Source organism: Rutidosis leptorrhynchoides, chromosome 11 (genome assembly GCF_046630445.1).
Source record: "Rutidosis leptorrhynchoides isolate AG116_Rl617_1_P2 chromosome 11, CSIRO_AGI_Rlap_v1, whole genome shotgun sequence".
Classification (NCBI taxonomy): Eukaryota; Viridiplantae; Streptophyta; class Magnoliopsida; order Asterales; family Asteraceae; genus Rutidosis; species Rutidosis leptorrhynchoides.
In genome coordinates this window covers 293,397,735-293,424,553 of record NC_092343.1, presented here as the reverse complement: position 1 = coordinate 293,424,553, position 26,819 = coordinate 293,397,735, and positions in this window count along the sequence as shown.

Sequence of the window (26,819 nt, the reverse complement as noted above, 5' to 3'; positions counted from 1 at the left end):
GGTAAGTTGGCAGTGTAAGAAACAAACCGTTGTCGCACAATTAACGTGTGAAGCTGAATATATTACTGCTGCGAGTTGTACATCTCAAGTTGTCTGGATTCAACAACAGCTGCGGGATTACGGTTTGCAAATTTCTAACACCCCTATATATGTTGATAATACTGTTGCTATTGTTGTAACTAAAAACCCAGTTAATCATTCAAATATTAAACACATAGGGATCAAGTACCATTTTATATGGGACTGCTATGAAAAGAAACTAATAGTGTGTCCTACAAATCGGTACAACAACCCAATGTACTGATTTGTTCACTAAAGCTTTTGACCGACCACATTTCCTATTCCTGTTAAATGTGTTAGGAGTGAAAGATAGGGCGGAGGTTGTGTCCAATGAGGAGTTATTGAAGTAACTATCCAATCTGTATCATTTGTATATTTGCATCTGCATGTTGCATCTTTCTTGCATGTTACATAGCTTATTTTCTGCTTTGCATGATCATTTTATTTTCCTATTATGCATTTTAAACTGAAAAACCAAAAAGATTGTGTTTATTTGCTTTCTGTTTAGTAGAATAGTTGAGAAAACACCAGAAAATACAAAAACATTGAAAAATGAAAAAACTTAAAAATCTGAAAAATAGAAAATGAGAAGTTGTTATGTGAAAAAGGGAAATGATTGTATTACTGAACTTGCATGTTAATCATTTTGCGTATAAAGTAACTAATCCATGATTAGTTGATGAATGTTGATAAATCTTAATGATTGAATTTTGGAATGAGATGATTACACAAACATAAAGTAAATAATCTTGATAAGAAAATCATGGAAAGATTTACAGCGGTTGACGGTAGTCACCTAACTATCACTGAGAATGTACTGAGAAACGATCGTTCAGGAACTCAACAGACGATTGAGGTCTCCCCTACTACGATTTATACTCTAGTGAAGTATTGCCAAGTGATGTTGTAGCGTGAGGGTACGAAATAGTATTATTTTTAATACAAAATACTACAAAATATGACACAAGTTTTATTAATTTACGGATGGGATATACCTAAACCTTGCTACAACACTTATAGGCAGTGTACCTAATCGTACAGTAGTGTAGTTTTTAGTAAGTCCGGTTCGTTCCACAGGGAAATCTTTAAACAAAGCTCAACGCTATATTAGTTTACTTTCATAAAAATACAAATATATATATAAGTGATATTATTATTATAAAGGGGGGTTTTTACCGTTTAATGACCGGTTTGTCGATTTTAAAACTTTAGTCGCAGTTAAAACCTAATGTAAAATATAAAATAAATACAAGACTTTAAATTAAAGCGTAAAGTAAATAACGATAATGAAATTGCGAATAATAAAAATGCGATAAAATTAAATTGCGATAATTAAAAGTACGATAATTAAAAGTGCGATTAAATAAAATAACAATAAATAAAAGTGCGATAATTAGAAGTGCAATTAAATATAAAATAAAGGAAATTAAATATGAAATAAAAGAATTATGCTTATTTAAACTTCCGTAATCATGATGTTTGACGTGTTGATTTTAGTTTTATGCCCATGGGTTAATTGTCCTTTGTCCTGAATTATTCAATATGTCCGTCTGGTTTTTGTCCATAACAGTCCATCAGTCATAAATATAAATTGCAAGTGTCCTTGACAAATTATTATTATACCCGAAGTTAAATATTCCAACTAATTGGGGATTCGAATTGTAACAAGGTTTTAATACTTTGTTTAATGAATACACCAGGTTATCGACTGCGTGTAAACCAAGGTTTTACTACTTTGTTAACAATTACACCAATTACCCTTGAATGTAATTTCACCCCTGTTTTAATTATTCTAGTGGCTATTAATCCATTCCCGTGTCCGGTTAAATGAACGATTATTCGTACATATAAATACCCCGCCCATCGTGTCCGATCGAGTGTATATGGTAAATTATAGGGACGCCCAATTGTAAATCTTTATATTAACATTAACAAACTTTCATTTAGTTAAACAAATATAAAGCCCATTAATAGCCCATAGTCTAGTTTCCACAAGTGTCGTTCTTTTATCCAAACCCCAATTATGGTACAAGCCCAATTACCCAATTTTAGTAATTAGCCCAACATCATGATTACTTCGTTTTAAATAAGCATAATATTAACTTAGCTACGAGACATTAATGTAAAAAGGTTGAACATAACTTACAATGATTAAAAATAGCGTAGCGTTACACGGACAGAATTTCGACTTACACCCTTACAACATTCGCTAACATACCCTTATTATTAGAATTATAATTAAAATTAAAATATAAATTATAAATATAATTATATTTACGTATGAAGAGGAAGAGAAAAAGGATGATTAAAACTCGGCAGAAAACTGGCTTTTTATAGGACCTGACCAGCAATCTCACACCATGCGACTCGCATGGATTTGTGCTTCTGGCCATGCGAGTCGCATGGCCACCCTGGATCCAGCCAACTACTTTGTTTTCTTCTTGCCGACGTAATATAATAATAATAATATATATAATATATAATTATATATAATTATATATATATTATATTATATTCTTGTGCATAGTAGACTAGATATTTTTGGTCCGTTGCGTCGGGCGTTTCTTCTTGGCTCAGGTCCCGGTTCCGGATTTTCGGACGTCCTCGCGTATTATTTTAAATCGCGTACTTTGCGTCTTGTAACTTGTACTCTTGTCATTTTGAGACGTTCCTCATCAATATTTTGAACCTTTTTAATTGTATCTTGTACTTTTTAGCTCTTTGGACCTTTTTGTCTTCAATTTGTCGAATCTGCTTTTTATCTTCTCTTTTTAAATTTAAACGAATATCGCTTGTAAATCGAACAATACCAACTAAAATCTTGTCTTTCTTGAGGAATAATGCTATGAAATATATGTTCGTTTTTAGCATTATCAAATATTCCCACACTTGAGCGTTGCTTGTCCTCAAGCAATATTGTCTTGAAATACTAGAATCACTTCTTTATTCTTCACACTTTGTACATCAGTGATTTCTATACGGCGGTATAAACAATGGAAGTAACGATATGGTTTACAGTCCCACATGACTATAAAAATTTAGATCCATTAAGGAAATTGGATCTTTATGAAAACATTTGATCTTTTGAAATCTAGTTTTTACCCTAGATAAGTTTTCCGGAATAACCCTTTACCGGAGTTTGCAAAATATTTTTGTGGGTTTGGTGGGTTTCAGATTTGAAAATTTTAGCTCAAAACTTGCGGTTTTGTGTCACCCACTTGCTAACCTTGTATTTGGAAAGCAACACGTCCAGTTTACTTGTTCCGTATATTACCTTTCGGCAAACTACCGTCCGGTTGTAAAGGAAAGTGTTGAACAAGCAACTGTTAAGGCAATGTCCCGTGACATGCTTTTGATTATGGTCTATAACGTGTCGGACGCAATTACTATCCTTGGTAGGAGCAATAGTAAAGCTCACCCTTATAATTTTTCGGTCTGGCACAAGGTCCTGTCTTTGACCATGCTATGCAACCACCGTTCTTACGGTTGACACCCGATTTAGTTCAGGTGACCTAGTGAATTCCAGGTGAATTCCTAGGATTTTACGTTCAATGGTAATGAACGCATTGAAAATTGGGTTTTCAGAAAACAAATCGGTTTGTATTTTTGATCAAAATATTTTCTCGTTCAAGCTCGAGTTTAGATATCATCGAATTCCATGAGTTTGTAATTCTCAATCTTTAAGGTCAATCTCTAGGATTGAGTAATATCAGTCTTAAAAGCTGATTTTTAATCTTTAAGGAGATTATCCTTTCTGGGGATCTGATTCATTAGTCTTATCCAGCTAATTTGCATGGTGCCTCCCCATTGTACGAGATAAATCCTTCTCATGGTTAGGATAAATCTGACCACTTGGCGACCCTGTTTAATGCTGAGGTCCGTGGATTTCCTGCTGATTTTAGTGATGACTTTTCTAGATTTTTCGTCAACCTACAGCTGGTCTGGATGACAACTTCATGACCTAAATCAAGAAGCGCGTGTCTTTTTCGGAAGACTTTACTTCCTTTTAATGATGGAATTGATTCATCGTGTAGATCCATCTTTTCTTTCATCGGGTAAAACAGTTTAGTTTAGTCCAAAGCAAAAGTATTTTCAGTTATTTGTTACAGATATATGTGACATATGTTTAAAATAACTTGATAAATTTTCCCACACTTTGGCTTTTTATTTTTCTTTTTATCGTCCTCTATTCCATTTTAAATGAATTTTGACATTTTAGTTTGTTTCTCAATTTATGTCCTTTTTGAGGTAACAATAATTTCGGTGTTAAAACCTAGTTTTATCGTTCATAAATATGTATAAACATGATTTTTAGTTCATTTAATTGAAAATTTTGAAAAATTTTACTAGAATTGGGTAGTCAGTATATAAGACTAGGGCTGTTCTTTTTTATCAGAGAGCACTAGATTCTAATACAACTACTGCTTTACTAGTATTTTTAATGGTAACCAAGTGTTTAATATAAAAATTTTAAAATCCGAAAGAATTTAACCCCTTCCCACACTTAAGATCTTGCAATGCCCTCATTTGCAAGAAATCAGTAACAATTTAAATTATTGAGGGTGATTAGTGTGAAAATGATTAAATTTTTACCAAAGTTTCCAAATATATTGGCGTTTGTTTGCTGAATGATAAATGGTGCACGTCATTTGTTCATTCCGTCTTGTTGTTATTTCACATATATTTTGCATCATTGTCCTCAAAATTACTTGCTTTTGCTGAACTTAATGCCAGTCTTTGAAAACGCTTTGTTTTACCCTGTTTTGTGCATAAAATAGAATACATACAATACAAATATAATCATACATGTAATTTGAAATGGAACTTTGGCATCCCACTTTCAAACTATAAGAAAAATATTAGTACACAATAATAATAGAAATATCAAACATTACATAAACGTAATAAAATATTAAGTGTTTAAAATAAAAATAAAAATTACCAACTTATCTCTACTGATCAGGAGGTGGGTTAGGAGGAAAATTAGGATATGGATCCCAATTCATGTTCGCGTCCGGGTTCCATGGCTGATTATAGGTGAACTGGTATGCTGCGTCATAATCATATGAATCATAGGGTGGTCTCATTTCTGGCTGATGTGCGGGATAGTATGCGGGTCGGGTCGGATAATACATCTCGCCAGGCTGCAACTGGCTTATAATTTGGCGCTGATGATAATCCCATCGGCCATGCTCTCGTTGCCGGGAATGCTCGTAGTCATTCCGGCGTTGCCATGCCTCGTACTGCATATGCCTATCATAGTTCGTCATGTATTCATCCTCCATACGAACGCCTAAATCAAGAGCAGTCTCCCGAACAACTCCTATAATGTTGTTCGCCTCCTCCATCTCATCATCCGAACCTCTTTCTACCTGTCGCTGAGGTCCCTCGTATCGATATACCCGACCACGTCTCATCAATAATACCCTTGCACCGTGATAAAGGTTTGAACTTATAGTTTCACCTCCGTCCTCTATTTCGTTCATTGGACCCCCTTGGTGCTTATCTACACCTAAATACTCTCCAATGAGAGTAATGAAAATACCACCACCTATAATACTCCCCGATTTCATCCCCGAAACTACATTAGCGAGATAATAACCAACACAATAGGGAATGTTAACGAAACTCCTCGGGTCTCTAATACACTTGAGGTAGAACAAATCGTTTACGGTCAATTTCTCCTTATTTCTTCCCCTTTGTGTAATTGTGTTTGCTAAGAATCTATGAATCACCCGGAGTTCAGCTCTGTCTATATCTAAGTATGTATGATTTCCACTGGCGTGAAATTCATTAAAGTGGGACATACGCCTCCAGATGGCGTTAATATCAAATTCCCTATCTACCCTTTCTCCTTGGGCAATCAGGCTATTACAGTCGGGGCTCAAAAGTTCAGCAGGGGTGTAAATCTGTAAGGCCCTAGCTAAATCTATCATGGACATTCTGTACATTCGTCCACCTAACAGAAATCTAATAAAGCTTCTATCATCTATCCTCCTAACATCACTGTTTAACTTAATAGTACTAAGTAATTCTATACACCATTCCCTATATATGGTTCTACGAATGGAAAATAGACGCATCCAATCGTTAAACTGAGAATTACCATACCTTTGCACCAATAATTCCCGAATCGGTTCGGCAAGGTTAACTGTTTCCAAAGGTACCCAGTCAATTGCCCTTGGCATTTCAACAACCTTAAAGTAGAGAATGTGCATGTTCTTTTGATAATCTGGATACTCTATCCAACATCGATCAAATCTCAGATTTGGGTGTAACTGATCTTCATTAATGTCTAAACTCAGAATCCTTTGATGTGGAGCGAATTGACGAAACTGATTCATGAATAATTGATCTTGATCGTGATATGGAATATGTTGCTCCTCCTGTTCTTCTTCTTCTTGTTGCATATGTTGTTCTTGTTCATGAAACATTTCCGGTTCGGGCTCTGGTTGCCTGGATGATGATGCTCCTGAACCTCCAGTATCGGCTTTCTGCAAAACACATTAAACACAAAATTTGTGCATCCAAATATGCATTAGTGTTAGCAAAATAATAACTTGAAACAATTATGATGACATGTTCAATTCATAACATATTTTATACATATTTTCCTAAAAATAACAATTATATACTTTTACATACGAAAATGTGTACAATGTTTTATCACATTTAAACTCTTAAACATGTCAACAATAATTATTATAACAATTAAACACTTGTTACATGGCATTCAAATCAAACTAGTGCTCATTTTCATATTTTTGTCAAGTCTACACTTTGTCAAATAAGCATATACGAAAAATGTACATCAAGTTCATAAGCATTTATCTCAAATAACATGCCAAAATAATCACTACTAGTAATGAAACAAGTTTCAAATGGCCTTTATATCAAATTATCCAAGTTCATGAATTTTTAGACTTAAAAAGTCCACTTTAATTCTCAAAAACATGTTTAGGCTCAAAGTTTGGATCAATTAACTACCTAAACATGTTACACTACTTAATTTAGCAACAATTCATGACAAAAATCGGCCATAACCTGTTTATATTAAAAAGCCCCAAATTGCTCAAGAACACAAACCCTAGATTCTTAAAAATTTGAAGTTTTTAGCTTCAATTCATGTTAAATAGCTTCTATCTAGGATATACATGCATAATATAACAACAATTTAGCTCTAATTACACCTAAATTTAACAAAATCAAAATATAAATTTTCTAGCTCAAGAACACAAAAATTCGAATTTAAAGAGATTAGGGGTGAAATCTTTACCTTTCTCCTGAAGGGGTTGAGACTACTGAATCTAGGCATGTTTGTTGTGAAGTTTTGCAAGAAATTTGGTGAAAAATGGCGGATTTTTGAGAGGATTTGGGAGAGTTTTCGTGTATATGTGTGTGTATTTGTGAAAGAAGCAGAACTCGGCTGAGCTTTTGATCCTGTCCAGTTTTTATCTGTCATGCGAGTCACATGACTTTGTAGCCTACCCCCATGCGACTCGCATGGGGGTATTTTCCAGGTATTTTTTAATTTTTTTTTTTTTTTTTTTTTTTTTTATTATAAAACCTTATACTTTTAAAACATAGAATTAAATAAAATTTTAAAAATTTTGTTTCTTTTTAAGACGAGGTCGTTTCGGGACGATGCCCTAGTCCGTCCCTCGACAAAATTTTAAAATTTGTCTTTTTGTAGCGATTGTTTTAAAAGCTAAGATTTTTGGGTTTTTTAATGTTTTTGGCATACTTTAAATCAATAAGATTAAAAATAATGATAATAAAAGTTCTCGTCCCTCCCTCGGGTAAAGCAATTTCGGTTCAAAGACCTAGTCTTCAACTTACGACGAATTTTTAAAAATCATATTTTTAACTTAATGAGATAAAGTAAATTTTTGTTTTTAAATTCACACAACTTAAATATAAAATTCAAAATTAATAATAAAAAAAATCACACCAAACTTAAAATTTGAAATGCATAAAATTAAAAATTCATATTTTAAAAATTAAAAATTCACACCAAACTTAATTTAAAAATTCATATTATAAATTCACACCAAACTTATATTAATTTTTTAAATATTTACAATTTTAAAAATATTGTTTTTACAAAGTTTACAATATTAATTTTAAATATTAATTTTAAATATGGTAAAAATAAAATTAAAAATCTTTTTGTCTTTTTATCCCACTTTAATCAATCAAATATTATCAAAAATATGCGCCCCTCTTTTCGGTAAAGTAATTTCGGTTCCAAGACCTAATTTAACTCATGACGAATTTTTGAAATATTTTGGGTTGATTGATTAAAGATATTTATACCTTAAGAATAAACGTTAAATTTCGCAGTGATGTAATAAATTTTTGAATGATATCAATAATTTCGGTCGCCAAACCTAATTTTATTTAATACCAATTTAATACTTTTTAGCGAACAAATTAGCGTTTATTATCAAAAGGTTAAAAATAAAAATAAAAATAAAAACTGTACAGACATACCTGTGAAATAGATTTCTTAGTTATATGATCTATTATATTCATAAGATAGTCGGTTTAATTGATTTTCCATGGCTCCATAGGCGTAACCTCGAGCATTCATTGTCTTTTCTTCTAAACATATGAACGGTCCGTCTCTGCATAAAGTAACAAATTCGGTATTTGAATAGGTTTGATTATTTGAACATTTACCTCCATGTGACCATTTTCCGCATTTGTGACATCGTTCTAGGTGTCGTGCTCTTCTTTTCGTTGCGGATTTTGATTTTCCTTTACCAAATTGTAACTTATTATCTTCGCATCTGGATCCTTTTCTAACTCCGTCCATTCTTTCTCTGATTACTGATACTATTTCACTCGGTAGTATGTCATTATTACGTTTAGTGATCAAAGCGTGTAGCATTAGACCATGGTTTAATTCACAGGCAGTCTTCATTTCGTAAAAACCTAAAAAAAATAAAAATTCAGAATGGGGGGAGAAGACTAGTTCTTTAGGGTCTGCTAGGGAAAGACCATACGTGTTCCATTTTCGAGAACTACACGAAAACAGACAATCTAACTCTAACAGAAATATATATTATCCTTTAAAGACTTGATTCTCCCCACACTTAGTTAGCTGTGGTGTCGAAATTGTGATTAACTTCGTTGTCGACTTCCATCGGACCCTGTATGTAATGTTTAACTCTGTGACCATTAACTTTAAATTCAATCCCATTTGAATTTATTAATTCTATCGTTCCGTATGGGAAAACTCTTTTGACTATGAATGGTCCAGACCATCTTGATTTCAATTTTCCAGGAAATAGCTTGAATCGTGAATTGAAAAGAAGAACTCTGTCTCCTTCTTTAAATTCTTTTGAACTTCTGATTCTTTTATCATGCCATTTCTTCGTTCTTTCTTTATAGATTAACGAATTTTCGTATGCTTCATGTCTTAATTCTTCTAATTCGTTTAGTTGACTTAATCGTAGACGTCCGGCTTCATGTAAATCAAGATTACATGTCTTCAAAGCCCAAAATGCTTTGTGTTCAATTTCTACTGGAAGATGACATGCTTTTCCATAAACAAGTCTAAAAGGTGTGGTTCCAATTGGAGTTTTGTAGGCTGTTCTAAAAGCCCAGAGTGCATCCTCCAATTTAATGGACCATTCCTTTGGATTTGATCCTACGGTTTTCTCTAGAATACGTTTTAAAGCTCGGTTGGTATTTTCAACTTGTCCACTTGTTTGTGGATGATATGCGGTGGAGATTTTATGAGTTACTCCATATCTTTTAAGAACTTTCTCAAGTTGATTATTACAGAAATGAGTACCCCGATCACTTATTAAAGCTTTCGGTGTTCCAAACCTTGCAAAAAGACGTTTTAAAAAGTTGACTACAACTCGTGCATCGTTAGTTGGGAGAGCTTGTGCTTCCGCCCATTTAGATACATAGTCAATGGCTACGAGTATATATAGATTATTATGAGATTTTGGAAATGGACCCATAAAGTCAATACCCCAAATGTCAAATACTTCACATACTTGGATGACATTTTGTGGCATTTCATCACGTTGACTTATTTTTCCGGCCCTTTGACATGCATCACAGGATTTGCAAAGAAGGTGTGCGTCTTTGTAAATTGTAGGCCAATAGAATCCAGCTTCATAAACTTTTCTTGCTGTTAGTTGAGGCCCATAATGCCCTCCTGTTGGTCCTGTGTGACAATGGTTTAAAATTTTACTAGCTTCATCTCCAAATACACATCGGCGTATTATTCCATCGGGACAACTTTTAAACAGATGTGGATCTTCCCAGAAATAGTGTTTTATATCACTGAAGAATTTCTTTCGTCTTTGGTACGATAATCCTTTTTCAAGGAATCCACAAACTAAGTAGTTTGCATAGTCTGCAAACCATGGGATTTCTTTATAATCTATTTTCAATAGATATTCATCAGGAAAGTTGTCTTGTATGGCCGATTCATTCAGAACTTCTAATTCGGGATTTTCAAGACGAGAAAGATGATCAGCGGCGAGATTTTCTGCTCCTCTTTTATCTCGGATTTCAATATCAAACTCTTGTAAGAGTAAGATCCAACGGATTAATCTTGGTTTAGCATCTTGTTTTGAAAATAGGTATCTAAGAGCAGAATGATCGGTATAGACCACCGTTTTTGCTAGAACGAGATATGATCGAAATTTGTCAAAAGCAAAGACAATAGCAAGGAGTTCTTTTTCAGTAGTTGTATAGTTCGTTTGTGCTCCTTGTAACGTCTTACTAGCATAATATATAGGTTGAAATCATTTTTCAATCCTTTGTCCTAAAACGGCTCCCATTGCAAAATCACTTGCATCGCACATTAGTTCAAATGGTAGATTCCAATTTGGTGTTATCATGATCGGTGCATTAGTGAGTTTTTCTTTAAGAATATTAAAAGATTTGATACATTCATCTGAAAAGATGAATGGCGCATCCTTTTCTAGGAGTTTATTCATAGGAGTGGCAATTTTAGAAAAATCTTTTATGAAACGTCGGTAAAAACCGGCATGCCCTAGAAAACTCCTAACTCCTCTAACATTGGTGGGATGTGGAAGTTTAGCAATTACATCTACTTTAGCTCTATCCACTTCAATTCCTTCTTTTGAAATTTTATGTCCAAGAACGATGCCTTCTTTAACCATGAAATGGCATTTCTCCCAATTAAGTACTAGATTTGATTTTTCGCATCTAATTAGCATTCGTTCTAGATTAACTAGACATGATTTAAATGTATCACCGAAGACTGAAAAGTCATCCATGAATACTTCCATGCATTCTTCTATCATGTCGTGAAAAATCGCCATCATACACCTTTGAAAGGTTGCAGGGGCGTTACAAAGTCCAAATGGCATGCGTTTGTAAGCAAAAGTACCATAAGGGCACGTGAATGTGGTTTTCTCTTGATCTTCGGGTGCTATTGGAATTTGAAAATATCCGGAAAATCCATCTAGAAAACAATAGTAACTATTTCCGGCTAATCTTTCCAACATTTGATCTATGAAAGGTAAGGGAAAGTGATCTTTTCTGGTGGCGTCATTTAATTTTCTATAATCAATACATACACGCCATCCTGTTACAGTCCTAGTAGGAATAAGCTCATTTTTCTCATTTGTAATGACAGTCATGCCACCCTTCTTAGGTACGCATTGAACTGGGCTTACCCATGGACTATCAGAAATTGGATATATCAAACCTGCATCTAGCAGTTTAATAATCTCTTTCTTAACTACATCTTGCATATTAGGATTTAGTCTTCGTTGGCGTTGCACATACGTTTTATGACCTTCTTCCATAAGGATTTTATGTGTGCAATACGAAGGACTTATTCCTTTAATATCATGAATCTTCCATGCAATGGCTGGTTTATGAGCTTTCAACACAGAAATGAGTTGTGATTTCTCATTTTCAGTAAGAGAAGACGATATTATTACAGGTAATTCAGATTCACCATGTAAATAAGCGTATTCCAAATGGTTTGGAAGTGGCTTTAATTCTAATTTCGGAGGTTCTTCTATCGATGATTTATATCGATATCTGTCTTCTTCTTTTAGCATTTGAATTTCTTCTGTTGTTGGTTCATATCCATTAGCTATAAGTGTAGCTAACATTTCAGCTTCATCAATTGGTTCATTACCTTCTCCTAAAGAACATTCTCCTGTTCCTTGTAATTCTGGAAATTCTTCTAATAATTCTGCATGTGCATCTATAGTTTGAATATAATAACATGTATCATCTGCAGATTGTGGTTGTTGCATTGCTCTATCAACTGAAAAGGTAACACTCTCATCCTCTATACTTAGGGTCAGTTTCTTACCGAACACGTCTATCATTGCTTTAGCCGTGTTTAAGAATGGTCTTCCTAATATGAGAGGAACTTGAGAATCTTCTTCCATGTCCAAAACAACAAAATCTACTGGAAATACTAAAGTACCAACTTTAACTAGCATGTTCTCCATTATCCCTCTAGGATATTTTATTGATCTATCGGCTAGTTGTATGCTTATTCTGGTTGGTTTCAATTCTCCAAGGTCTAGTTTAGCGTATAGTGAATACGGCATTAGATTTATACTAGCACCTAAGTCTGCCAATGCTTCTATTGAACTAAGACTACCCAGAAAACATGGAATTGTGAAACTTCCTGGATCAGATAGTTTTTCTGGTATCTTATTCAACAGCACTGCTGAACAATTGGCATTCATAGTAACAGCCGAGAGTTCTTCCATTTTCTTTCTATTCGTGATTAGATCTTTCAAGAATTTAGCATATCTTGGCATTCCTGAAATCACATCAATGAAAGGAAGATTTACATTTATCTGTTTAAACATATCCAAGAATTTGGATTGCTCGGCTTCAAGTTTTTCTTTCTTCATTTTACTCGGGTAAGGAAGTGGTGGTTGGTATGGTTTAACATAAGGTTTATCCTTAACTGTGTTATCTTCATTAACCTTTTCAACTACCGGTTCTTTTTCCTTATCTTGATCGGGTTGTGGTTCTTGTGGAGTAGGAATAGTTTCATCAGAAGTTACAGGTATTTCAGGTGGTTTAAGTGTTGTACCACTTCTTGTGGTAATAGCTTTAGCTGTTTCATTCCGGGGGTTAGCATTTGTATCACTAGGTAAACTTCCTGGTTTTCTTTCACCTATTAACCTTGCTAGGTTACTCACTTCTTGTTCCAGATTTTGAATAGAAGCTTGTTGATTTCTAAATGCTTGAGCATTTTGTTCATTGGTTTGTTTTTGAGATGTGAAAAACTGCGTTTGAGTTTCAACTAGCTTCGTCATCATTTCTTCTAAATTCGGCTTTTTATCATCGGTTTGTTGTGGTGGTTTGTTTTGAAAATTTGGTCTTTGCTGATTGTAAGTATTATTGGATACTTGTTGATTGCTAGGACCTTGTTGGTTGTTGTATGGAATATTTCGGTTATAATTCTGGTTTTGATTGTAAATCGGTCTTGGCGGTTGATAATTATTCTGATAATTATTTCCAGGCCTTTGGTTTATGTATGAAATATTCTCTCTTTGTTCCATTGTTAATTCAATACTGAGACAATCTTTTGTCAAATGTGGTCCTCCACACTGCTCACAACTAATTCGTATTGAGTGAATATCCTTAGTCATCTTTTCCATTCGTCTCTCGAAAGCATCTATCTTTGCTGAAATGGAATCTAAGTCATGGCTAGAATCGGCTCTAGCTGCTTTAGATGATCTAATGATATCTTTTTCTTGGTGCCACTCATGTGAGTGGGAAGCAGTGTTATCAATAATTTTGTAAGCATCAGTTTCGGTTTTCTTCATAATAGAACCACCAGCTGCTATATCTATGTCTTTCCTTGTAGTGATGTCGCATCCTCGGTAGAATATTTGTACTATTTGACAGGTGTCTAAACCATGTTGCGGACATCCTCTTAACAACTTTCCATATCTTGTCCACGCCTCATATAGAGTTTCATTTGGCTTCTGTGTGAACGTAACAATTTCTGCTTGAAGTCTTACGGCTTTAGATGCAGGAAAGAATTGTTTAAGAAATTTATCAATTAAAACGTCCCATGTATCGATCGCCCCTTCAGGTAACGATTCCAACTAATCTTTGGCTTCTCCCTTCAAAGTCCAGGGAAATAACATGAGATATATCTGTTCATCCTCCACTTCTCGGATTTTAAATAGTGTGCAGATCCTATTAAAGGTACGTAGATGTTCATTTGGATCTTCCTTCGGCGCACCACTAAATTGGCATTGATTAGTCACCATGTGTAGAATTTGTCCCTTGATTTCATAATCTGGCGCATTAATGTCTGGATGAGTAATTGTGTGACCTTGGCCAGTGCGTTTAGCTCTCATTCGGTCTTCCATACTTAAAGGTTCCAGATTCTCCATAATTGAATTTGTTGAATCGGTATCACTAGATGATTCTGATTTAATAGTTCGTTCCTCAACAATCTCTGTTTGAATGATTGGTGGTTCCGGAGGAAAGTTTAATGGTTCAGGATCTATGAACCGTTCCTGAATATTTTCTGGATTCTCAATTGTGAGGTTGGGTTCAAAAAATGGATTATCGGAAATTTGAACTGAAGTACTTGGTCGACTGGATGACGATTCTAAAGAAAAATCAACGGCGGTTATATTTGTTAAACGATGTCTTGATCGAGTTACAGGTGGTGAACGTACAAAAGGTGATGAACGTCTTGCTCGGTGCATTCACTGAATATCCTATTAGTTTTTAAAAGGAAAGAAAAATTATAATAAGTTATCCAATCAATAGACTTTTCTGATTTTGCCCACGTTTCGAATAGCCAAAAGATGCAGCAGAGGGGCAGGATTCGTTTGGTCTCAATATAATTGAGGACTGTTTGGCTCCAATAACCCGGTCCACGTACAAATCCAACTATTACTACGAACCAGAAAATTTTGATGTCTATCAATTTAACCACTTAAAATAAATTTTCGTAATTTTAAGAAATTTAGATAAGAAGTAGAAAAAATTCTAAGTCCTAAAAACTAGAATGGCGAGAAATAAGAGAGAAAAAGAGTTCGTCGAAAAAGGTTGAAAAAGAAAAAAAATGGTTGAAAAATAAAAGGTGACGGAAAAATAAAAGAAACTTATAAAAACTTAAAAATACTTTACTAACCTAACCTTATTACTACAACTAACTTAAAATTATAATCACAAATTGAAATTACTAATTGGAATGATAATTGATACATAGTAAAAGGTCTAAAAATATTAAAGCTTACAAGGAAAAACTAAATCCCAAATGAAAATAACTTAAAAAGAAACTAAAACTTAAAAAGGCGTCGCAAAATTCTAAAGCACCTAAATCTTAGTCTAAAGAAAAAGCACTTAAGGAATTTTACGGCAAAGCCTAAAAATCTAGGAGTAAAAATAACTATAGCAAAAACTAAGTTTAAAATTAAATTTGAGCTAAAAATATAAATATTACGCTACAACGATTAAAAAGGGACAAAATATTAAAAGAAATAAAAAGTGATAAAAAAATACAATTTTTATTAAAATATTATTTTTATATTAATTATATTAAAGTATTAAGTTTTAAATATAATAAAACTAATTAAAAGTAATTAATTAAACTAAAAACTTAATTAATAATAATAAATCAAATTAGGGTTTAATAATAATAATATTATATTAACCGTAATAAGTGCGAAATTAGGGTTTGGATGTGGCCCTGTCAGACCCCTCATGCGACTCGCATGGGGTTTAGTAGAAATATCATGCGACTCGCATGGTGTTCGGATCCAGGCCAAAAGTTGGGCTGCTACAGTACCTTGGCCCGATTACTTTTTTTTTTTTTTTTTTTTTTTGTTTTAAATTTAAATAAAATATATATATATAATTAAAATAAAAACTTAAAAATAACTTAAAATACTTTATAATTTTGTAAAAATAAAAGAAAAACTTAAAAATATACTTAAAATATTTTTTTTTTTTGATTTTAAAAGCTTTTTTTTTTTTTTTTTTTTATATTTAAACAAAAATATAAATTTTACAAAAACTAATTATAACTTAAAAATTAAAAATATGGCGTTTCGCTTCGGCATTCGATCCCCGGCAGCGGCGCCAAAAACTTGATGTTGTAGCGTGAGGGTACGAAATAGTATTATTTTTAATACAAAATACTACAAAATATGACACAAGTTTTATTAATTTACGGATGGGATATACCTAAACCTTGCTACAACACTTATAGGCAGTGTACCTAATCGTACAGTAGTGTAGTTTTTAGTAAGTCCGGTTCGTTCCACAGGGAAATCTTTAAACAAAGCTCAACGCTATATTAGTTTACTTTCATAAAAATACAAATATATATATAAGTGATATTATTATTATAAAGGGGGGTTTTTACCGTTTAATGACCGGTTTGTCGATTTTAAAACTTTAGTCGCAGTTAAAACCTAATGTAAAATATAAAATAAATACAAGACTTTAAATTAAAGCGTAAAGTAAATAACGATAATGAAATTGCGAATAATAAAAATGCGATAAAATTAAATTGCGATAATTAAAAGTACGATAATTAAAAGTGCGATTAAATAAAATAACAATAAATAAAAGTGCGATAATTAGAAGTGCAATTAAATATAAAATAAAGGAAATTAAATATGAAATAAAAGAATTATGCTTATTTAAACTTCCGTAATCATGATGTTTGACGTGTTGATTTTAGTTTTATGCCCATGGGTTAATTGTCCTTTGTCCTGAATTATTCAATATGTCCGTCTGGTTTTTGTCCATAACAGTCCATCAGTCATAAATATAAATTGCAAGTGTCCTTGACAAATTATTATTATACCCGAAGTTAAATATTCCAACTAATTGGGGATTCGAATTGTAACAAGGTTTTAATACTTTGTTTAATGAATACACCAGGTTATCGACTGCGTGTAAACCAAGGTTTTACTACTTTGTTAACAATTACACCAATTACCCTTGAATGTAATTTCACCCCTGTTTTAATTATTCTAGTGGCTATTAATCCATTCCCGTGTCCAGTTAAATGAACGATTATTCGTACATATAAATACCCCGCCCATCGTGTCCGATCGAGTGTATATGGTAAATTATAGGGACGCCCAATTGTAAATCTTTATATTAACATTAACAAACTTTCATTTAGTTAAACAAATATAAAGCCCATTAATAGCCCATAGTCTAGTTTCCACAAGTGTCGTTCTTTTATCCAAACCCCAATTATGGTACAAGCCCAATTACCCAATTTTAGTAATTAGCCCAACATCATGATTACTTCGTTTTAAATAAGCATAATATTAACTTAGCTACGAGACATTAATGTAAAAAGGTTGAACATAACTTACAATGATTAAAAATAGCGTAGCGTTACACGGACAGAATTTCGACTTACACCCTTACAACATTCGCTAACATACCCTTATTATTAGAATTATAATTAAAATTAAAATATAAATTATAAATATAATTATATTTACGTATGAAGAGGAAGAGAAAAAGGATGATTAAAACTCGGCAGAAAACTGGCTTTTTATAGGACCTGACCAGCAATCTCACACCATGCGACTCGCATGGATTTGTGCTTCTGGCCATGCGAGTCGCATGGCCACCCTGGATCCAGCCAACTACTTTGTTTTCTTCTTGCCGACGTAATATAATAATAATAATATATATAATATATAATTATATATAATTATATATATATTATATTATATTCTTGTGCATAGTAGACTAGATATTTTTGGTCCGTTGCGTCGGGCGTTTCTTCTTGGCTCAGGTCCCGGTTCCGGATTTTCGGACGTCCTCGCGTATTATTTTAAATCGCGTACTTTGCGTCTTGTAACTTGTACTCTTGTCATTTTGAGACGTTCCTCATCAATATTTTGAACCTTTTTAATTGTATCTTGTACTTTTTAGCTCTTTGGACCTTTTTGTCTTCAATTTGTCGAATCTGCTTTTTATCTTCTCTTTTTAAATTTAAACGAATATCGCTTGTAAATCGAACAATACCAACTAAAATCTTGTCTTTCTTGAGGAATAATGCTATGAAATATATGTTCATTTTTAGCATTATCACCAAGTAAGTCTACAAGGTGAGTTTACTCTATTAGAATGTATACCAGTTTCTATTTACCTTTATTGCTTGGGCCGAAAGCATTAGTAGGTCATTCAGGTATCCAAAGGGGGTGTTATGAGTTTGACGGGTTGAAAAGTGCAGTTCTGTATCACATATATTTATCGATTTGAGAATGTGTCAACAATCAAAGTAGACTACTTCAACACCAAAGGTTATGGTTGCAGTGTGATTCATCTTCAATAAATAAGTGGTGCATCATCATCAAAGTTGTAATTTTTATTTTATTTTGTGTTTATCTTCATTTATGTTTGCAAAAAGCTAAAGTGTAACATCAGAAAATCTAAAAAAAATAAAAATAAAAAAAAGGATTCTGTTCTATTTTATTCATGTATATATGTAATTGTGTATTTCAATAAAGATGATGTGCCACATCAATAACAAAGAATAAAGGGTATCAGTTATGGTTCAAATGTCTATTCATCCAATGTATTCTATATTTGAATGAGAAAGGTGATCAAACAATGTTCTGATCAGAACGATTTAAGTTATCTACATCCGAGGGGGAGAAGTGTCAGAGTTTCAGATCTAGAAAACTAAAATCATTTCGTCCTTGAAGTCATCATTTAGCAGAACTTTGCTTCTATTGTCTGTGATATGGGTTGTGCCGATTGATCTAGATAGTTGGGGACATCTTCTGGAGGGTATTCTGACTTACCATCACCCCCAAATATATCATATCATTCCATCATTATTATAAGCTTTTCGCTCAAGCATGGCGTTTATAGCGACTGGTATTTGAGTTCTTTCGGAGTATGCAATAAAATTGAGACAAACAAAGCCTTTTGAATCGAAAGGTATAAGTCTAAGGTAGAAGCTCATGCCTTCCAGGGTTGCTATAAACATCGTGAGAACCTTCCTGTTCGATTAAATCGAAAGTACATTGAGGTGATAGCGGACAGCTTCAATACTTTGTGCTCAATTGACTACCTAAAAAATTCGTGCGATGTCAAGTGATAACTGAGTCTAAGATTTAAGCAGACATAGAAATATGTTCAAGTAATTAAATGCTAAAGTGATCTTCAAAAATTCTGGAAGGAAAATCTGATAGGTTTATTGATTTTCAAAGACTAAAAGTGTAGGTACTTGAAATTCAAATCAAAATTATTGTTCTTAATAAAAGGAATTAACGATGTGAAATGTCCGCAACTAATCCATCCAGACGAAGTCTTCAACAGTTGGTCCCATTGCGATGGTCGACTCCAAATAATATCTTTAATATGAGCTAATGCACAGCGGAAGACTTACTTCGTACCTGAGAATAACATGCTTTAAAACGTCAACATAAAGTTGGTGAGATAAAGGTTTGATGCTAGCGGCGTTATGACTATGGACCACAAGATTTCATATATTTAAACATAGTACACTCGCAAGTGTATGAAAGACATTCTAAGTTTGTTGAGCACCTGGTAACCAAACTTTACAAGAATTAATACAGCACATATTCCCTTTATATATAATCGCACTACACCGTACCAAGTGTAGCCACCTAAACGAAGTACTGTGCAACCGTTGAAAACTGGTCGTCCAGCCCGGTTGGGGATGTCAGCCCGATAGATCTATCAACAAGATTCGCGTTTACACTGGCCCATGCAATTAATAGTTACCAAGTTATAGGGAGATATGCAGTGGTACAACTCAACGTAGAACGTAATTTTTGTCACTTGTGTCCATAACGTAAATCATTTATAAAAGTAGCGCATGTATTCTCAGCCCAAAAAAATTTAGAGTTTAAAAGGGGACTATATACTCACCATACTGTATTTTGTAGTAAAAATACATATAACATCATTTAACACGTATAAGGTTGGCCTCGGATTCACGAACCTATATCATTCATATATGTATTAAAACATATTCTTGTACTCGAATAAATTTATATATTGTTATTAGTGATGTAATTGCTATATTTATTAATTTTATAAATTCCATTATTTATTTATATATTTTCATTTTGTACATAACAATATTAATTTAGTTAAGTTGTGTATATTAAATATATCTTTATATAAAATCTTCCATTTGTATACTTATAATCTTAACTATGTCTTTTAAACTTGTATTTTTTATAATTACAATTATTTTAATAATAATAATAATATAAATTTTACTGATAATAATAGAAATGATAATTTTTAAGGATTACTAAAAAAATAATTTTAGTAAAAATAATATTATTGATAATAACTTTTAATAGTAACAATATAATAGTGAAAATTCATATTATGATAATATTTATTATATTAATACTTATTTTAGTAATAAAACGATAAGGATGATAATTCTAATAATGATGCTTAGTAATATTAATAATAATGATGATACTTATATTAATACTTATAATGATGATACTAATACTAATATTAATGAAATAATAATAATTTTATTATTTTATGAATAGTGATAATAGTAATAATAATAATAATAATAATAATAATAATAATAATAATAATAATAATAATAATAATAATAATAATAATAATAATAATAATAATAATAATAATAGGATAAAGAAGTATACCCCTTGTAAAGGCTGCTCAAAAAAATATATACCCCAACAGGTCTCGAACCCGAGACCCCTCGCTACATCATCACTTCCCTTAACCATTGATCTGACACTGCTTTTCTGTTATTAAACGGATTCCCTTTATAATTAAACTGTATCTTTCTGTTTCCCATTTATCCCTTTTCTTCTTCAATTTATACCCGATTATTAGCTTTTGTGATTTGTAACATCATTAAAATTATGAAGAACACGATATAACTCATTCATCAATTTCAAAATTTTGGACGTTTTAGATCATGATTATTACATGAAAGAGGTGTTAAATCTTTATTAGAAACTCTCTGTAACCTTAATTGAACTTTAAACATAACACTGATTTCGAATTTTGGAATGAACACATTGTTTGACTTTTAGAAACAAAACTTTGACTCATAAATTCACACTTGATAAGAAAAATTGAGATTCGAAACTTTACAGAGAGTTTGAGTGAAATATTTCTAGCAACCTTGCATTTCCAGTTTTTGAAATTCGATAATAAATTGAGCTATTTGAAAATAGGAGTAAAAACAGAGGTAGTCGCCATTTTTCTTGAGTTTCTTTGTTAAATTCAATTTGATTAGAAGCTGTAAATGATTCTTGTGAGTTTTAATGGATATTTTGCAATCGTATGATACCCAATAACAGCTGGAAAAGAATTACTTATAGCAAAACTAAATTCGGAAATTTTGTCAATCAGAAACAGGAACTTAATAGTTGATAGTGAAATCGAACCGATTTTGTCTGGCTCTTGGAATCGAATATTGATGGTACAATTTTTCAACACAAAACAAAATTAATTAAAGGTGGATTGTGATGTAAAACTGAACCTCTTTGGCGTCGAGAGAAAAAAAATAAATAAAAGATAATGATACAGATATGATACGGATTCGATTATATCTGTTTTCTTTTTATTTATTTATTTTTTTTTAAATAGACATTAATATATATTAATAATAATAATACTAATTAATAATAATTATTATTACTAAGATACTTATAATAATAAACTAAATAATAGTGTGATGACATTATTAATAACCAAAAATGATAACTTTAATAAGTTTATTAATAATAATTAATAAGAATAATAATAATAATTTTATTAATGATATACATAATAAATTGTATTATTTTCTAAGAATGTTTATAAAAATGATGATTTTAATGATAATGGTAGTTACAAAAAATAATAATCTTAAATCAAAATCTTACTCCTCATCATAATATAATAGTGGTATTAACAATGATAACAATAATAATCATAAAATTTATAGTTCTTAATAATAATTACACTAACAATAATTATAATACTAGTACTTAATAATATCAATTATAATAACTGATATTACTTAAATTACAATTATAATATATTCAATAAACTAATATTAGTATTGACATTAGTATTGTATTAGTAATTAATATTGAAAGTTATTAGGATAACTATATTCTTATCTTGTATTTACTTTTATATTCACATATTTATTTACACACAATTGTTCGTGAATCGTCGGGAATGGTCAAAAGGTAACTGATTATCCAAATATAGATTTCAAACTTTCTAGACTCAACATTACAGATTTTGCTTATCGTGTCGGAAACATATAAAGATTAAGGTTTAAATTTGGTCAGAAATTTCTGGGTCATTACACGATGTTAAAACTGCAAATGATAGTTCACTTCTGATCCCAAGAAAAATTTGATTAATTCATCTTCTCACAAAAATATATGTTTATGCTTCTCACAAAAATATATGTTTATGCTTCGATAGCTGTAGTATATGTTCTTGATTGTGTAAGATAAATAGAGAGTTAATTAGTTCTCAAATTCATGGTTGTGATGTTTGCTATGCGGTTAGTTTAGTGTGTTAACTCACCATGTTGTATATGTTTGCATTTACTTTTAATAGATTGCATCTTAAAGTGAAAAAGACAAAAAGATTTAGTATGTTTTTAGCATTTTTGCATGTTTCATATTGTACAGTATTGCATAACATTTGGTGGTTACTTCATAAACCCCGTATGTGTGGACCAGGGGGAGTAAGCAAGTGTGAAAGATCTATATAAGTGAAAAGGATAATAAGTCGGGTATTAGGTTATTAGACTTATTCTAAATTGAAATGGGATCTTGAGAAATTGATAAGTTTGAGAGTACTTGTATTTAAGTTGGTTTGATTTTGTCTGAAAAGTTGAATTTGACAAGAAACGAAAGCTAGAAATGGCGGGACTTAAAAGTTAAATTTTTATTTCTGGATTATGCACCCGGACGGTTACATAATGCAACCGCACGGTTACACCATGTAACCGCCCGGATACAAGTAAATAAAGGGTTGTTGGACTTTAAGTGCATCCGTACGGGTACACCTTGCACCCGCACAGTTGCATAAAAAGTGGCCGGTTACACTCCTGCAACCGCACGGTTGCAGGATGGGTATAAATACCCAAACTCAGAACCGTGAAACACTTGTGCTTTCAAAATACATCAAGTAAAATTCGTCAAAAATTAACAAGTGTAGAAACGAGTTTTGGCTGTTATCTTGCTAATCCCATTTGAGTTTCTGATCATTTTCATAACTACATGTAACAGATTCATGCTCGATTTATCAAGTTTTGATTAGTTTATTTGTTTTAAATAAGTGAGATCAATAGAAGTTGATTCAGGTTGTTTTGATTGAAATTGTTTGTTAGTTTATGTTAGTCGGAGGTCTATAGGGCTAATAGAACAGGTTTTTCGATGATCAAAACATATTTAAGTGAATTTTGGGTGATGAAAACCCTAATAGAAACGATGAATACAACCGTACAGTTGCACCCTGCAACCGCACGGTTGGACATGCAACCGGGTTAATTTCAGTGCAACCGCATGGTTACACTGCAGATTCAAATTTTGAATCTGCAATTGTGCATCCGTGTGGATTGACCCTGCACCTGTACGGTTACACTTGCAACCGGGTTACATCATCATGCAACCGTACGGATGCACATCAGAAACCCTAATTTTGAATTTTGATTATTAACAATTATGTTTGTGATATTTTGCATGTTTTTCTCAGATTAGCTATGTCTGGAACTCCAGTTTCTAATGCTCCTACTGGTGAGGGTGCCAGCTCTGGTTCTGGTCTCCTCGTGCTGATAAGAAGTCAAAGCCAAGGCGTGTTACCAATTGTAGGTCAAAGAAGGCCACTGAGCACAACAATGAGCTTTAGGTGGGCCCTAACAACAACATGCTAGCTAATCTAAACAAGATAGAGTATTTGATTGACTACCATGGTATTTTGGAGTTTCTGGAGAGATCTCGCATCTTCAAGGCAATCTCTCATGATGTGCCTACTTATATCTCACATCAACGTGAGTTCTGGAAGAACGTTACTTTGTCTAAGACGATGGATGGTGATTGTCGGGTTGATGTTTTAAACAGCACAGTTTAAGGGAGGCCAATTGTAGTTACTGAGGGGCATATCAGAAGGCCGTGGAACTTCAGTGACTCAGCTGAGATGGAAACTAGATTGAATGTGGGACTGGTCAAAGGCTGTCTTCAGAGGTGCAAATATACTGGAGATTTGACTAAGTCGAAGGTGATTAAATCGGGTTTCTGTCCGACTTTTCGCTATTTGGCTCACGTTATCGTTTACCGTTTGAGTTCAAGGAGGGAATGACATGATGAATTAAACTCTGCTATGCAATCAATGATGGTTACTTTGATTCTGAATTTACCGTTCAACTTTTCTGGAGTGTTCTTCAACTACATGATTTAGAACAACAAATTCAAGTCAGATATCTGTTATATCCACGATTTCTTCAGCTCATTATTGATTCTCAGCATAATGAGCTTGTCAAGGAGGATTCGGATCCTATTAAGCTGAACATCATGACCGATGAGGTTGTGAGACGAATGATCTTCTATCGGGGTAAGCCGGCTCCACCGAACCGTCCGTTATTTGGACATTTAAAGAAAGTTGATTATGTGGCTCATAATTCGAGAATGTGGAGATACGAGGATAGTGATTCGGGCAAAGATGATATTGCTCATGTTCTTACTGAGTCGGAAGATGAGGAGAAGTTCTAGAGGCTGGTTCTCAGTCAGCCCGAACTGGTAAAAATTTGGGTAACTATAGTTTGGAGGAAGAGGAAGATGTAACTAAAGGTGGCGATATTTTGTTATCTTTGAAACAGAAAGAGGTTCCGGAGAATGAACCTTTAAGGAGGCCGAAGAGGAAGAGGGTGCGTTGAAGGAATATTGCTTTTTCGTCTAGTGCTGCTGCTGCTTCTCAAACCGCAACACCAAGACCTTAGGTCCCTCCAACTCAACAATCTCAGGCACCTCCTGTGCCACCAACTTAACCAGATCAACAAGTTCCACCAACACCAGTTGGTTCAATACAGGCTGGAAGCTCGTTGGCTCTTTCGACTACCGATCCTACTTTTGTGAGCGTTCAGGCTACTGTGCTTGGCCTGGTGAATAAGTTTGATTAGATGAAGGCTAAAAACAAGGAGAAGAAAAAGGCGGTTGGTGAGTTAGAAGCTAAAGTGGCTTCGTTGACCACTGAACTTGAGAAATCTAAGAAAGAGGCTGCTGAACTTAGAAAGCTTACTGAAAAACAGGCTAAGAGGATCAGACGGCTGGATCGTCGAGATCGCAGATTTAAGGAGAAGTTAGAAGCTGATTCCCAAGATGGGACTATTTGTTTGAAGATGGAACATATTGATGATGATCTTTTGTTTACCGATGGTGAATTCTCCCCGGAGTCGTCATCTGAGGGAACTGAGAATGTAAGTCAAATTCAGGAGGTACATTTCCCTAAATCTCAGTTTGTTGATATTCATAAGTTAACATATTTTTTGGACAATCAAGGTACAATGATTAGCTCGCTAAACTATGATGTGGAGGAGGGGGGAAATTGTACATACAATGACTGATGAGGAGGTAGCTAGGATGTTTGGTATAGAAGTTGAACCGTTGATTGCCGCAGAGAAAACACCAAATACGGCTGGTACACGTGAAAACAGACATGCTGGTGATGACAGTGCTGAAGAAGTTATCATTGAAGATGCTTCTGATGATGAAGATACTTTCGATAGTGTTGATGAAGAAGACTTACCAGAGTTTGCTAATATATTTAGACAACAAAATGATGAGGTTTTGAATCGAAAGGTTGATGAGAAGCGAACTGCTAAAGAGGGTGAGTCTTCTGAGGTGAATAAAGATGGTGAGAATATTGAGATGGTAAATAAACAGTAAAATCAGGAATGGAGAGAATATCAGAAATCCTGTACAAAGACTTGGTTTAGAAAGATACCGTTGGAACCGAAATACAAGTTGTATTATGATAGAACGGGCAAGGTTACAAGTGGAAAGATTCTCGGTTCAGCATATTTTAAAGATCTGAATTGTTTTGCTGTGAGAAGAGAGAATAGAGTGGATTATTTTAAACATGTTGTTCGGACATGAAAACACTCCCTTATTTTGAGATGATGGAACTGGCTAGACTGCCGCTGCTCTATCATGAGTCTGATAGATGGGGTCAGTGGATGCAGTTCAAGATTAGAAAAGAGTTTAAGTATGGTTGGTCTGTGTTAGAACCTCAGTTCCCGAAAAAGCCGTATTGTATTGATCAAGAAACGGGGAACATGGTTAGAGTTGTTAAGTACAAGCGTGTGAAGACGATGAAGTTGGCTCTTGTTCGTAAATTGTCACAGAACTTCGGTAAGCGTTTTAAGTGGTGGTATTATGATGGACGAACAGAAGAAGCGGTGATTCTGTTGGAGTCTGGTGATACGTTGGACCAGATTAGGATAATTGATCCGAGGTGGATCAGGAATCTGTGCAAGGAAGATATCAAGGTGTTGCGACGACACCCGATTTTCCACGAGTTGCAAAACACGGAACACGCCATTCAGTTCAACAGGGTTGTTCGCACGTGTTATGCATATGATCTTCATACTTAATGTCTATTTTTAGATCATAATCTATTGAACTTTGAACTTGAACGTTTATTTTTATTTTTGTTTCGATATGGTTGTAATAACGTGACTTGAACGTATTAACTATTTGTTATATGAATCGTTTGGTTGTGTGTTTGTTTGTCTA